This window comes from Onychostoma macrolepis, chromosome 16 (genome assembly GCF_012432095.1).
Source record: "Onychostoma macrolepis isolate SWU-2019 chromosome 16, ASM1243209v1, whole genome shotgun sequence".
In the NCBI taxonomy this organism is placed as follows: domain Eukaryota; kingdom Metazoa; phylum Chordata; class Actinopteri; order Cypriniformes; family Cyprinidae; genus Onychostoma; species Onychostoma macrolepis.
The window spans coordinates 30143431-30160143 of record NC_081170.1 but is presented as its reverse complement, the minus strand read 5'-3'; positions in this window follow the sequence as shown (position 1 = coordinate 30160143).

Genomic DNA, 16713 nt, shown 5'->3' with positions numbered 1-16713 from the left:
ATAAGTATTTGAACACCCTGCTATTTTGCAAGTTCTCCCACTTAGAAATCATGGAGGGGTCTGAAATTGTCATCGTAGGTGCATGTCCACTGTGAGAGACATAATCTAAAAAAAAAAAAAATCCAGAAATCACAATGTATGATTTTTTAACTATTTATTTGTATGATACAGCTGCAAATAAATATTTGAACACCTGAGAAAATCAATGTTAATATTTGGTACAGTAGCCTCCTCCACACTGATCTTCTCTAGATCAGTCAGGTTTCTGGCCTGTCGCTGAGAAACACGGAGTTTGAGCTCCCTCCAAAGATTCTCTATTGGGTTTAGGTCTGGAGACTGGCTAGGCCACGCCAGAACCTTGATATGCTTCTTACAGAGCCACTCCTTGGTTATCCTGGCTGTGTGCTTCGGGTCATTGTCATGTTGGAAGACCCAGCCTTGACCCATCTTCAATGCTCTAACTGAGGGAAGGAGGTTGTTCCCCAAAATCTCGCAATACATGGCCCCGGTCATCCTCTCCTTAATACAGTGCAGTCGCCCTGTCCCATGTGCAGAAAAACACCCCCAAAGCATGATGCTACCACCCCCATGCTTCACAGTAGGGATGGTGTTCTTGGGATGGTACTCATAATTCTTCTTCCTCCAAACACGTTTAGTGGAATTATGACCAAAAAGTTCTATTTTGGTCTCATCTGACCACATGACTTTCTCCCATGACTCCTCTGGATCATCCAAATGGTCATTGGCAAACTTAAGTCGGGCCTGGACATGTGCTGGTTTAAGCAGGGGAACCTTCCGTGCCATGCATAATTTCAAACCATGACGTCTTAGTGTTTTACCAACAGTAACCTTGGAAACGGTGGTCCCGGCTCTTTTCAGGTCATTGACCAGCTCCTCCCGTGTAGTTCTGGGCTGATTTCTCACCTTTCTTAGGATCATTGAGACCCCACGAGGTGAGGTCTTGCATGGAGCCCCAGTCCGAGGGAGATTGACAGTCATGTTTAGCTTCTTCCATTTTCTAATGATTGCTCCAACAGTGGACCTTTTTTCACCAAGCTGCTTGGCAATTTCCCCATAGCCCTTTCCAGCCTTGTGGAGGTGTACAATTTTGTCTCTAGTGTCTTTGGACAGCTCTTTGGTCTTGGCCATGTTAGTAGTTGGATTCTTACTGATTGTATGGGGTGGACAGGTGTCTTTATGCAGCTAACGACCTCAAACAGGTGCATCTAATTTAGGATAATAAATGGAGTGGAGGTGGACATTTTAAAGGCAGACTAACAGGTATTTGAGGGTCAGAATTCTAGCTGATAGACAGGTGTTCAAATACTTATTTGCAGCTGTATCATACAAATAAATAGTTAAAAATCATACATTGTGATTTCTGGATTTTTTTTAGATTATGTCTCTCACAGTGGACATGCACCTATGATGACAATTTCAGACCCTCCATGATTTCTAAGTGGGAGAACTTGCAAAATAGCAGGGTGTTCAAATACTTATTTTCCTCACTGTATATATATATATATATATATATATATATATACTTACTCCCAGACGCGTCTTTGGAACCAGCATACCTCAGGTAAGCAAGGTTTCAGGGAACCAAGAGTTCAGGGTTTATGTGACGGTAGGTTAACCTTGCTTTCTCGAATGTGAGCTTCTCCTCTTCAGTAAGTGCATTGTGGTGTGTGTTTTGTTTTTGCATAGGCAGTCAGTCAGATACTCTCTGTGTTAGTAAGCAAGTAAAATGTCAAAGTGTAAAGAAAAGTCAAATCGGCAAGCGAACAGCGCTTTAGATTGTTCTTCCCTGTCCTCGTTATCTCACGGGTGGGGATACACACAATCTTTTCGTTGTCTATTTGGGAGCAGAGCATGCATGGTCAGCTCCTGCTGTGTATGCTCTGCTCGCGCCTGGCTCTCTTTGATGAGAGTGGCCAGGTTCGCGATCCTACTGGCACTGGTCTCGCTGCGGCCAAGGCACAGCACAGACTGTTGTCATAGGGATAAGCAAGTGGATTTAGCAGAGGCATCCAAGATGGGCTCTTCCTTATCCCGATCCACACCCACTAGATCCTCGGCTCTCTTTCAGGGTGCGGAAGCACGCTCTGCGGTTTCTTCCCCCCAGAGAGAGCCAGGCGCTTTATCTCTCTCCCTCTGAGGAGGCTGAAGTGATCTTTTTCCTGATCTCCACACAGAGGTGTCGAGGCTGTGGAATAAACCACACTCATCCCATCTCTTTCAGATGTCATCCCTTTTCATCCCATCTGTGGTTAAATCTGTGTGAGCTGTAAGACAAGGACAGATTCTTCCTGCTGGATGCTCGGCTCTTGCCTTCTGGTCTCTTTGGCGAAGGATTAAATACTGTTGCCGAGAGGTTTCAGGAGGCAAGGAAGCATGGGGCAGCATGGGATTCCTCTAGCCATACCAGAGGCCAGCCCTGAGAGGCTGGTTCCCTTAGTAGACTTTCTAGAACCATGGAAACTTCTGGCGAATGTCTCACAATGGGTCCTACAGACTGTAGAGAGAGGCTACAGAATCCAGTTTGCTTCTCATCCGCCTCGCTTCAACGGGGTTATCCCCATACTTGTGGGGTCAAAGCAGGCTCTGGTAATGGAACAAGAAGTAGACGCTCTCTTGAGAATGGAGACCATAGAACGTGTCCGGATTCTACAGTCTATAATTCATCGTTCCGAAGAAGGATGGGGGGTTGGGTCCGATCATAGATCTGTGTCTACTGAACGGCGCTATCAAACGCTTTCGGGTCAAGATGCTCACTATCAAACAGATTGTGTCTCAAATCAGGTCAGAGGACTGGTTTGTCACGATAGATCTCAAGGACGCATACTTCCACATATCCATCCTTCCTCAACACAGGAAGGTCTTGGTATGGCGAAGCATACCAATATCGGGTTCTTTCCTTTGCCCTATCATTCTCACTCCGCATTTTCAAGTCTTTGGATTCTGCCATTGCTCCTCTCAGACTCCAGGGTACGTCCCTCTGGGTGGTCAGTCATTTGGAAGAGACCCGCTCATAACTCGTTTCCTCCTTGGCACTTTGAGGCCTGCACAGCACTCTTAAGATATCAACCTGGGACTTGGCGGTGGTTCTGGAGGGCCTCTGCAATGCCCCCTTTGAACCTAGTGAGGAAGTTAAGTTTTTCTCCTTGCTATTTTCTCCCTTAAGATAATAGTAGACTTTCAGGCACTCTCAGTCTTGCCTTCATGCCTGGAGTTTGCCCCTGGAATGGTCAGGGCCTTCCTCTACCCGAGATCTGGTTATGTCCCTCAAGTGCCCACTAATACGCTAAGGCCCATAGTGCTGCAGTCCATCTGTCCTCCTCCCTTCCAGGAAGCTGACCAGGAGAATATAAATGTGCTCTGTCCAGTTTGAGTGTTGGATGCTTATGTCCATAGAGCTGCCCTGTGGCAGTTGTTTGTCTGCTTTGAGCTGCTGGGCATGAGGGCGTAGAGTATGTATTGCTCCAAGGTGTAATTGTTGGTATCCCAAGGCATCTGGAAATGTAGTGGTTCATTCAGGCCCCCATGGAATCTTGTCATTAACACCATATCATTGAGGTAGACAGTGGAAGATAGCTCCCAGAATCTAGAGGTAGAGTACACCTCTAGAGACCCAAACATTGTAAAGCGTTTTGGGTGTATAGCAATACACAATAAAGCGCTATATAAATGCTTCATTCATTCATTCATTCATTCATTCTAGGGAACCAACGAAATAGAGCAGGCATTCCAAGCCTGTTTCGACTGCACTGATTGGAGTGTTTTTAAAGCTGCTGCCACTGATCTGGATGAGCTCACAGATTCTATAACGTCATATATCAGTTTCTGTGAGGATATATGCATCCCTATCAGGACTTATTTAACGTTCAACAATGATAAGTCATGGTTAACAGCAAATCTCAGACATCTTCGTCAGTCCAAAGAGGATGCCTACAGGAGTGGGGACAGAATCTTGTACAATCAGGCCAGAAACACGCTGAATAAGGAGATTAGAGTGGCTAAGAGAAACTCCTCTAAAAAAGCCGGAAAATCGGTCTGATAGACGTTGCAAACTACAAGACACCATCGCCCAGCACTCAGGCAAATCAACAACTTGCTGAAGATCTGAACGAGTTTTACTGTAGATTTGAAACTCCAACACCTCCAGCAACCCCCTTCTTTACTTCAGATCAGTGAAGATGATGTGTCAGGTCTTCTGGAAGCAGAAGAGATGGAAAGCACCAGGCCCAGACAATGTCACACCAGCCTGTCTGAAAACCTGTGCTGACGAGCTGTCCTCCATCTTTAAACAGATCTTCAACAGATGGCTAGAGCTGTGTGAATTCCCTGCCTGCTTCAAACACTCCACCATCATCCTCATCCCAAAGAAACCTAAGATAACAGGACTTAATGAAAACAGACTGTTGCTTTAAAAACAGAAAACAATTTTTTCAGAAAACAACGTTTATGCGTGGTAAGTGAAAAACTAAAATTTTTAAGTCACTGAAATAAGGCCATAAAACACATATGGAACACTTGTTCACAAGACTTTTGAGAACTGGATGTGGTAGACTATAGGTTTTGCTGCAAAATTATGTGAAAATCATCCTGCTCACTCATTCACAGAAAACAATGTACTGGTTTAACTTTTGCAAGACATGTTTTGTGTTAGAAAGGCCGTATGCAAGGGAGTGACAATAGAAATGAATATTTAGTGATTCACACCTGAGAGACAAAGGGCCATCAACTAATGGAAATAATGGGGGTTTTCATTATTTGTATTTTATTTACAACACAGTATAATCAAAATATTCACAGTGAAGGTCAAAGACACATTATTGAACATGACTGAACTGATCTAAACACTGAGACTTGAACAGTAACATACCTTTGTGCCAAACATTCTTAGACTCTAACATTCATAGTGTTACAGTGTAAACACTCATACTACTTTTATATCTTGTGGTTTTATATTTTGTAGAACATTAAAAAACATCCTGGCTGACACATATTTCAAAATGTTCACTTGATTTCATACATGTAGTCAGGAATTATAGTTTGGGAAAAGTATATCAAGTAAAATGTGTACATGTTACATCACAATAACAACCAACGCAAGTAATCTTACTCATCAGAATGATCTTCTCCGCTGGATCAAGCCACGCGTCGCTTCGCATTCTTAGGTAAATTCTGGGTTATTCCTCTCGGTGTATCTTCTTCCTAAAACGAAAAGAAGCCGAGATGAACTTGATGAATCTTCATGTTTTGTTTACAGAGGTGATGTGGTTGTTTACAGGTTTGCGTGTCTCACGTGAATATTTATAATATCAATAGCCGCTCTGCTCATGGTTTTCGACCCCAGAGCATTAACATCTCTGGTTATAAAATCATTTGAAAGACTGGTGTTGGCTTATCTGAAGGACATCACTGGACCCTTACTGGACCCCCTGCAGTTTGCTTACCAAGCAAACAGGTCCATGGATGATGCAGTCAACATGGGACTGCACTTCATCCTGCAGCATCTGGATAGATCAGGGAATTATGTGAAGATCCTGTTCATGGACTTCAGTTCGGCATTCAACACCATCATCCCAACACTCCTCCAGACCAAACTAACCCAGCTCTCTCTTCCTAGCTCTATCTGTCAGTGGATCACCAGCTTTCTGACAGATAGGGAACAGCTAGTGAGATTCACCACCAGCACTGGTGCCCCTCAGGGTTGCGTCCTCTCCCCATTGCTCTTGTCCATGTACATCAACGACTGGACCTCTACTGACCCCTCTGTCCAGCTTCTGAAGTTTGCGGATGACACTACAGTCATCGCCCTCATCCAGGATGGTGATGATTCTGCTTACAAACAAGAGGTTGAGCAGCTGTCTGGTGCAGTCTTAACAACCTGGAGCTGCTCACACTCAAAACAGTGGAGTTGATTGTTGACTTCAGAAAATCACACTGGATAACTCACATCCAAGCTATTTCCTTTTTGAACTTTTGCCATCTGGCCGACGCTACAGAGCACCAAATATCAGGACAGCCAGGCACAAGAACAGTTTCTTCTCCAAGGCAATCTACCTCATGAACAGTTAAATGTTCTTCCCATTCTGCAAATATAAGTACAGGTGCTGGTCATATAATTAGAATATCATCAAAAAGTTGATTTATTTCACTAATTCCATTCAAAAAGTGAAACTTGTATATTATATTCATTCATTACACACAGACTGATATATTTCAAAAGTTTTTTTGTTTTAATTTTGATGATTAGAGCTTACAGCTCATGAAAGTCAAAAATCAGTATCTCAAAATATTAGAATATTTACATTTGAGTTTGAATAAATGACCATCCCTACAGTATAAATTCTGGGTATCTCTTGTTCTTTGAAAGTACAATAATGGGGAAGACTGCTGACTTGGCAATGATCCAGAAGACGAACATTGACACCCTCCACAAAGAGGGTAAGTCACAGAGGGTCATTACTGAAAGGTGTGGCTGTTTACAGAGTGCTGTATCAAAGCAAATTAAATGCAAAGTTGACTGGAAGGAAGAATTTTGGTAGGAAAAAGTGCACAAGCAACAGGGATAACCGCAAGCTTGAGAATACAGTCAAGCAAAGCCGATTCAAACACTTGGGAGAGCTTCACAAGGAGAGAACTGAAGCTGGAGTCAGTGCATCAAGAGTCACCACGCTCAGACGTCTTCAGGAAAAGGGCTACCAAGCCACTTCTGAACCAGAGACAACGTCAGAAACATCTTACCTGGGCTGTGGAGAAAAAGAACTGGACTGTTGCTCAGTGGTCCAAAGTCCTCTTTTCAGATGAAAGTAAATTTTACATTTCATTTGGAAATCAAGGTCCCAGAGTCTGAAGAAAGAGTGGAGAGGCACAGAATCCATGTTGCTTGAAGTGAAGTTTCCACAGTCAGTGATGATTTGGGCTGCCATGTCATCTGCTGGTGTTGGTCCACTGTGTTTTCTGATGTCCACAGTCAACGCAGCCATCTACCAGGAAATTTTAGAGCACTTCATGCTTCCTTCTGTTGACAAGCTTTATGGAGATGCTGATTTCATTTTCCAGCAGGACTTGGCACCTGCCCACACTGCCAAAGGTACCGAAAGCTGGTTCAATGACCATAGTGTTACTGTGCTTGATTGGCCAGCAAACTCGCCTGACCTGAACCAAGAGGAAGATGAGAGACACCAGACCCAACAATGCAGATGAGCTGAAGGCCACTATCAGAGCAACCTGGGCTCTCATAACACCTGAACAGTGCCACAGACTGATCAACTCCATGCCACGCCGCATTGCTGCAGTAATTCAGGCAAAAGGAGTCCCAACTAAGTATTGAGTGCTGTACATGCTCATACTTTTCATTTTCATACTTTTCAGTTGGTCAAGATTTCTAAAAATCCTTTCTTTGTATTGGTCTTAAGTAATATTCTAATATTTTGAGATACTGATTTTTGACTTTCATGAGCTGTAAGCTCTAATCATCAAAATTAAAAGAAATAAACATTTGAAATATATCAGTCTGTGTGTAATGAATGAATATAATATACAAGTTTCACTTTTTGAATGGAATTAGTGAAATAAATCAACTTTTTGATGATATTCTAATTATATGACCAGCACCTGTATGTGCAATAACCAGGGTTGGGAAGGTTACTTTTACAATGTATTTCATTACAGATTACAAAATACATGCTTTAAAAAGTATTTTGTAACGTATTTCGTTAGATTACTTAATTTTAGTAACTTAATCTAAATACTTTTGGAATACTTTGGAATATTTAAAGTAAGGGCATATTAACTTTGATGTCTTGTTTTTATGTTAACCACCTCTAAATAAAAATGGGTGGCCCAAATGCATTTAAAATAATATAAATGCAGAAATAATGCTATGAGATTAATGTTTTAAATTTAACATTGTGAACACAGAAATACAAAATAATGGGAGGAAAATATATTTTTAAATATGAAACTAAAACCACCAGTAGGGGGTGGCAAATCACTGTCTTAATGAAAGAGTCATGGAATCATTTGATTCGTTCAAAAGGATTGATTCATTCAGTAATCAAGCAAGTGATTTTATGAATGTAATTGAATCATTCTCTCAGCTGATTGTTCAAAACACGGAGTTCAGCAGGCGGCTTCAAACTCGGGTCAGTCGCATCAAAATCTTATCACCATGTGTCTCAAATAGGCGTCTTTTCTAATGATGTCAATCCCAATCAGATTTGCTGTTAGTGTAAATAGGCGATGGGTTGTATGGAACCATTTTTGTTGGCACTACAGAGCAAATCAGACAACATTGTCTAAAATCACTAAATATTAATTTTTTGTTATGAATTGCAAAAAATCAGCATCGCATTTGCAATTGCGCTGATATTTGGCTAAACAGCACTCTTCTTCCTCGATTGATATTGCTTAACTATACATAAATATAGAAAAACAAGAACTCGTACAAACCTGAGGCTGAGAACAACTTATGCTTTTTCAAGGTTAGATGTTCCTTTGTTCCTTTTGTTTGTTTGTTTGTTTTTGCAGGTAAACAAAAATTACATTGTACTGTGATGTTACGTTCCGTACTGTGATGTTAAAATTTCCAATCATTTTACATTGATCTTTAATGTCATTTATTTATTTTAATATTAAAGTAAACACTTTGGTAATCTAAAATACTTTTCGGATGTAACTGTAATTTGATTACCACCCATTTAAAATGTAACTATAATGAAATACAGTTACTCATATTTTGTATTTTAAATACATAATGATGTTACATGTACTTCGTTACTCCCCAACCCTGGCAAAACCTTATATTTATTTGTTATCACCCTACATCCTAGTACATCCCTACATATTATTCTATTTTATTCCTATTCTATTTGATCTATCCCACACCTGTACATACAAGTTATTTTATTTTTCTATTTATTTTTCTATTTTTTGTTAATTTATATATACACATGTATTTTTATTCTCATTTTATTTTTTATTATCGGTGTTGTTGTCTATGTGTACTGGAAGCTTATAGGTTTTTTTTTTTTTCCCTTGGTAACTGATTAGTTGCACCTGTGTCTAATTTGGTTCCTCATTTCCTTTGTGTATTTATACCCCTTAGTTTCTTCAGTTCTTGGTTGGTTATTGTCCTAGTTAAACTAGGCTGTTTCATTGTGTTTTAATCCTGTATTACTCCTGATTTTTGTGTCCTGGTTATTATCTTGAATAAAGAAGCTGCACCTAGATCCTGCCTCCACTACGCCTTACTACAATGCGACAGAATTACTGACCATACTAATGGATCTAGTAGCAGCATTAACCAGCCTTCATCATAGGGGACTACCTCCGTGGGAATGCTCCATCCACTTTTGTGAGCTGGCTATTTTATCCAGGTTTGATGACACCAGTTCAAAAACCATTTATTGGGTTAGTGTGCAGAGCGGCCAGTTGGTGGACTTGCCTGAGATGGGGAATCTCACTTCGAGGGAGTATGTCCTCACCTGTTTAGTGTCTGCCTACCTGGTGGTGATGGGTGCCTTGGACTCAGAAAAAGAGCCTGCGCCCACTCCAGAGCCTAGCCAACCACCTCCCCCAATCTGCACGGAGCAAACGCCAGAGCCCGAGCCTGCCGCAATGAAGGAGTCAGACTTGAGGGCTGAGCCAGCCATTTCCCTGGACCCTGAGCCCCTCGTCTGCATCCACACCCTCCTTCCTCTATTGGACTTATTTTCTATGGCACGAGGACGCACCTTTTGGAAAGGTGGCTACAACGTAAGTCTCTGATGCTGTTTGCAAATGTTCGTTTGAATTATGGTTTCAGAAAACACAGAATCATAGAATTACATTAGTAATGACAGAAGTTGTGACCATAGCTGGCTATCAATACTTTTGTGAAATGCACCCCTCTGTTTCCACCTGTTTTTAAAGAATTAATCATGAAATTCTATAAATAATTTCATTCATTTTATTGAGCTGATTTTGTTAGGTTTAGGGCTAGGTTCTGTCACTATAATTTACAGTAATAACAATTTGGTATTGACAAAGGGTCTGTATTTGACTGTATAATCTGTTGCATATTACACTAATAGCTGTTAATTCAAACTTCAGAAGATTCAAAAGCAGGGTCATTCTGTGTCAACTCATCCAGAGGTCCCCGGCTCAAATTTTTGATTTTGATAATATTTTTTTCTGCAGAAAGAAAAACATGTTTAGTGATGTAAGCCAAAATATTAAATGTCAAGGATGAATATTTACTGATCAATCTGCTTTTTTGTAGAGGAGGGTCAAAATGGAAATTTTCTCCTGAGATTCAGAGCCAAATTGCAGGGGGGTAAAAATGACTTCAGAAAGATGGCATCATCATGTTAATTTTACACAGAGATTGGTAGGTCTATTAGTCAAATCTGTTGACTTTAGCAATCTTTGTTGCATTATGTGCCAATGGTTACCGTTAAAATATGGGGAAAGAGCACTTTTCAAGTTTTTTTCTCCAAAGTTTAAAGGCCTGTAACTCAAAAAGTTCTTAATGGCCTTCTAGATTTTGGGTCTTAACAAACTTTTCTTTTGATGTCTTCGTTTTTAAGGCCCTATATTGTTCAGTTCCAGAGATATTGGAATTTTAATATGGCTCCAGGAGTAAATCGTTAAATTGTACACATTTTTAGTGGTCAAAAACCAAATGTGGGTCAATTTGCAAAAATATGATACTTCTTTTCTTTTAAAGAGGAATGTCTGAAGAACAAATAATGTTGAAACTAGAAATGTATCTTGTTTCCTTCTGTCAAAAAAATTGCATTGAACATAACTGTCCGAATGCCATAAATATTATTTTTCCCAAGTTTGCGTGCCTATAACTTAAAAGTCTTAAAGGTATCACAATATGATTTTATATTATAGTTCTTAAAAAAACTTTTCTTTTGGAATCTTCATTTTCAAGGCCTTACATCATTCAGTCCCAAAGATAGGGGGGTCTCAATGAGGCTCCAGATTGTTGAAAGTTACCCATTTTCAGTGGTCAAAAACTGAATATTGGTCACTTTGTATACAGTCTATACTTATTTAATTTAAAGAACAATGTCTGAAGAATAAATAATTTTGAAATTAGAATTGTATCTTGTTTCCCTCTATCAAAACAATATGTATAAAACATACCTGTCGGAGTGCTTAAAATACACTGAACTGGACAAGCTGAGGCACATTACCTTTCTTTCAGTAGTCTATTCATAAGATTCCATATTTGAATCAGTTTCAGGGATATTTTGAAGAAGGGATTTTGTTCATTTTAACAGCTTTTACCACACATAGCATTCACATCAATAACCCAAGATTTTTCCTCATCTGGATTAATTATTAGAATTTCTTCTTTTTTATTGTTATATAATGTGAAGTGTCATCAGATTAAGTAGTATCTACTGCTAGATCTCTCACACTTGAAATAATTAACATTGAATAATTCTAAACCCCAGGTAAACGGGATCCTGAGTAATCATATTTTACATTGCACACTGTTCATACTTTACCTAGAGCTAACAATTAATCCTGGTCATTCATAATCTGATGAATTCTTCAGATATTCTGCTTTAAATACAACTAGATAAAAAAGTTTGTCAAGACAAACTGTAGGCTGGCTTGAGAAAGCCTAGCCTGAACGTTTAAAGCAGCTGTAAAAGCTTAAAGTTTGAAAATTTAGATAAATTTGAAAATCAGTGTCACAAATAGGTCAAACACAGACAGGTAAGTGAAACACAGGCAAGTTTATTGAGCAAACGGCTGATAGGATTTTGTGGTAAGCAATGGCAGGTGAGTGAAAGATACTGGTATCAGTCCTTGGAATGTCTTGCAGAATATTGACTGTCCTTATCCTTGCAACCCAAGGCCTCTGGGTGCGGTACGATTCAGATGAGTGTGCTGGAAGTCATCGAGCAGCATGGGATCTAGAATATCATCCCGGACCACCCAGGAACGCTCCTCTAGCCCATAACCCTCCCAGTCGACCAGGTACTCGAGCCAACCACCCCGAAGCTGCGAGTCCAAGATGTTCTCGACCTGTTCTCGATCTGATGAGGAAGGAGAAAAGGGTTTAAGGAGTGACACGTGAGAGGTGGGATGGATTCTGTACCTGGGTGTTAGGTGAAGCTGGTACGTGACTTAATTTATCTGCCTCTGTATCCGGAAAGGACCGATGTAGCAGGGACTCAGCTTTTTACAGGGCAGGCGGAGGCACTGATCTCTGGTGGACAACCAGACCCGTTGTCCCGGATGGTAGGTAGGAGCAGCGGAGCGTCGAGCATCTGCAAACCGTTTTTGCCTCCGCACTACCCGCTGGAGTTGGACGTGAGCTGAGTCCCATACTCTCTCGCTCTCCCGGAACCAATAATCCACAGCTGGCACCTCGGACAGCTCTCCCGACCAGGGGAAGAGCGGGGGCTGCTAGCCGAGCTTGCACTGAAAGCGTGTGAGGCCGGTGGTGTTATGCCGGAGGGAGTTTTGTGCATACTCGGCCCAAGAGAGGAAGCGGCTCCAGCTGTGTTGGTCCCTGTGGCAGTATGCCCGGAGGTAACGTCCGAGCTCCTGGATCTTGCGCTCAGTCTGGCCATTCTTCTGGGGATGGTAGCCAAGCTCACAGTGACCCCTAGCAATCCGAAGAAGGGAGATGAATTGCGGGCCTCGGTCCGAGACTATGTCTTCGGGGATTCCGTAGTTCCTAAAGACGTGGATGAACAGGATTTCAGCTGTTTCTAGGGCTGTGGGTAAACCTGAGAGGGGAACCAGCTTACAGGCTTTCGAAAAGTGATCCACAGTCACTAACACACAGGTGTTTCCTTCCGAGTTGGGTAAATCAGTTACAAAGTCGATGCCGATGTGCGACCACGGACATCGAGGAATGGGTAGGGGCACGAGCTTGCCTACGGGGAGGTGACGAGGAGTCTTGGCCTGAGCACAGACTGAGCAACTTCGGACGTACCTGGTGACATCACGGGACATACTGGGCCACCAGTAATGGGGTTGGAGGAGCGAGAGGGTCCGTCGGCTGTCTGGATGTCCATAGCCCTGTACTTGGTGAACCGAGCCCAGAAGGGACTGCCATTGTGAGGTGGGAACATATATTTTACCTTCTGGGCCTCCCAGCGGAGCAGGTTCGGTCAGAGTGGCGGCTTGAATGTCCTTGTCGATATTCAATTGAATCGGACTCACGATTATGGCTGGAGGGAGGATTGGCTCAGGCTCGAATGGGGCATTGGGGGAATGCAGGTGGGAAAGGGCGTCCGCCTTGCAGTTTCGATTCCCTGGACAGTAAGTGATGGTGAATTGGAACCTCGTGAAGAAAAGTGGGTAGCGAGCCTGGCGGGGATTGAGCCGTTTGGCATCACAGAGATATTGGAGGTTTTTGTGATCAGTAATTACCACAAATGGATGGTAGACTCCCTCCGGCCAATGCCGCCACTCCTCTAAGGCAAGCTTGATGGCTAGAAGCTCCCGATTCCCGATGTCATAATTCTGCTCCGCTGAGGACAGCTTCTTGGAGTAGTATGAGCAAGGCTGGAGGCGAGGAGGCTCATCGAAGTGCTGAGAGAGCACGGCCCCCACTCTGGTTGTAGAGGCATCCACTTCCACCACGAACGGTATATGAGGATCTGGATGGCGAAAGATGGGGGCTGTGATGAATGCAGACTTCAGGTTTTCGAATGCTTCGTGACCGCTGGTTTTCCAGGACAGGGACTTGGGCTTTCTGCGGAGCAAAGACGTCAAAGGGGAAGTATGCTGGCTGAAATCCTTGATGAACCGACGATAGAAGTTTGCGAAACCAAGAAACCTCTGTAACTCCTTCACCGTCTGGGGGCGAGGCCACTCCTTGATGGCTGTTACCTTCCCCTGGTCCATTAGGATTCCATTCTGACTGATGATGTATCCGAGGAACTGCACGGTGGGGCGATGGAATTTGCATTTCTCCAGCTTGAGGAACAGATTCTGCTTACGGAGCCTCTGGAGGACCTGCGTAATGTGGTGCCAATGGTCGGCCAGGTTCCGGGAGTAAATGAGGATATCGTCTATGTAAATGATCACGAACTGGTGGAGGAACTCCCGGAACACCTCATTCATGAATCCTTGGAAGACAGATGGGGTGTTGGATAGGCCGAACGGCATAACGAGATACTCGTAGTGGCCAGTAGGGGTGATAAAAGCCGTCTTCCATTCATCACCCTCCCGGATTCTAACGAGGTTGTAGGCGCTACGCAGGTCCAGCTTGGAGAAAACGCGTGCCCCACGGAGTTCCTCTAGCGCCGCCGGGAACAGGGGAAGAGGATATGGGAGTTTTACAGTTTGGGAATTCAGGACTCTTTAATCAATGCATGGCCGCAAGCCCCCGTCCTTCTTGCCCACGAAGAGGAAACTGGATGCCGCTGGGGATGTGGAAGGACAGATGAAACCTTGATTAAGAGCCTCCTAGATGTACTCCTCCATAGCCTTGCTCTGGGATGGACAGGGGATAAACTCGACCCTTAGGGAGTTTCACACCAGGCAGCAAGTCGATGGCACGGTCCCATGGCCGGTGAGGTGGTAAAAGGGTAGCCACTTGCTTGCTGAAAACATCCTGGAACGCCACATAATCAGGTGGGATCGAGGATGAATCCAGAGGCGCGGGACTTTCAATACTGTTGGAGGCAATCTGGGCGGTGAAGGTTCGACTGAGTGGTCGGGGCAGAACCGATAGGCAGTGCTGATGGCAGCACTCGCTCCAGCGAGTAACCTCACACGAGTCCCACCTGATTTCTGGAGAGTGGAGAACGAGCCAGGGGCGTCCCAAGATGACATCCACCGTGGCTCCCTCCAGTACCAAAAAGGTGATTTCCTCCTCATGTAAGGTGCCAATCTTAACGGGAGGTGCTCGATATCACACCATGCCCTAGCGGCTTCCCTTGAATGGTCTCGACTCGGAGCTTGGGGCAGATGAAGACGGTTTAGAAGGTTTTGTGAGATGAAGTTCCCCCGAGGAGCCCGAGTTGACAAGGGCTGGGACTGAAACAGAGCATTCTGGAGTGAATAGTCGCACTGATAACAAGGAAAGGGATGCGATGGCTGGTTCCAAATTTACAGTACTCACCCCTGGGCATGGGGGTCGGACAGGGCAGGTTCCGATGAAGTGTTTGGAGGAGGCACAATATAAGAAGAGTCCAGCCGCAAGGCAGCGAGCCTGCTCCACATGAGGGAGTCTGGTGGAGTCCAATTGCATGGGCTCTGGTACTGGAGGAATGGTGGCGGGTGCGCCAGACTGGTGAGCGGCTTCCCCTATGTGGCAGACTGACAAGTGCTGGGCGATGCAGTTGGCTTTCTGCATGAAGTTTTCTAGACCCACAGAATCGTCATAAATTACCATCTGAGTACGGATGAAGGGATCTAGGCCTTGCCGGTAGGCACTGAGGAGAGCTGTCTCATTCCACCCGCTGGACGCTGCCAGCGTCCAAAACTGAACGGTATATTCGAGGGTGGTATGAGCGCCCTGGCGCAGACGAAGCAGTTGGTCAGACACCGAAAGGGTTCCTGCAGTGGAGCCGAAAACTTCCTTGAAATGATTAGTAAATGCGTTGAAGGAATTAATTATGGCAGTGTTGGAGTTCCATATAGCTTTTGCCCAGAGTAGCACTCGACCAGAAAGGAGAAAAATGAGAAACGCTACCTTCGAGCGTTCGGTGGGGAACGTCGCTGGTTACATCTCGATGAACAGCGCCATCTGGAGGAGGAAGCCACCACAGTCTGCTGCGTCACCCGCATAAGTAGCTGGCAGGGCCATGGGACTTACAGAGGCAGATGGCGATGGGGAAACTAGCATAAGTGAAGCCCGGAGTGTGGTGACCAGTTCCTCGAGGATATCCGCGGGAGAGGGAGTGTGAGGATCCATGGAGGTAATTGTCCTGGTCCGGTCTTCTGTCACAAACGGATCAAACACAGACAGGTAAGTGAAACACAGGCAGGTTTATTGAACAAACGGCTGATGGGATTTCGTGGTGAGCAATGGCAGGTGAGTGAAAGATACTGGTATCAGTCCTGGGAATGTCTTGCAGAATATTGTCTGTCCTTATCCTTGCAAGATAGCGGGAGCAGAGGAGTCCAAGGTCGAGGGGAAACAACGTGGGAGGATCGCTGGATTATCTCTGGAGAGTCAACGGGAAACTGGAAGGTAAGTAACACAGGTTAGAAGCACAGGGGAGTCAGGTACTGTTCGGGTTAGTGAACGGTAGACCGGACAGTGAATGACAGAGTGCAGCGTGCTTTTGAGTGAGACTTCATTGGAGATCGGCAGGTGCAGGTGATCAGAACACAGTTGAGTGAGATATGGTGTAAGTGGTGGTTGATGACTGAGGTGACGGAGGAGACTGTGACAATGTGACATCTCTGACAATCAGCCTGTTGCTAGCATGATTACCATACAGTTAGCATGTTGCTAATCATGTTTCTAGCATGATTAGCATGTTGTTAACATGATTGGCATGTAGTTAACATGTTGCTTACATGATTAGTATGATTAGCATGGTGTTGACATGATTAGCATGTAATTAACATGTTGCTAATCGTGTTTTTAGCATGATTAGCATGTAACTAGCATAATTAACATGACGTTAGCATGTTGATAGCATGTTGTTAACATGATTGGCATGTAGTTAACATTGCTAACATGATTAGTATGATTAGCATGGTGTTGACATGATTAGCATGTTG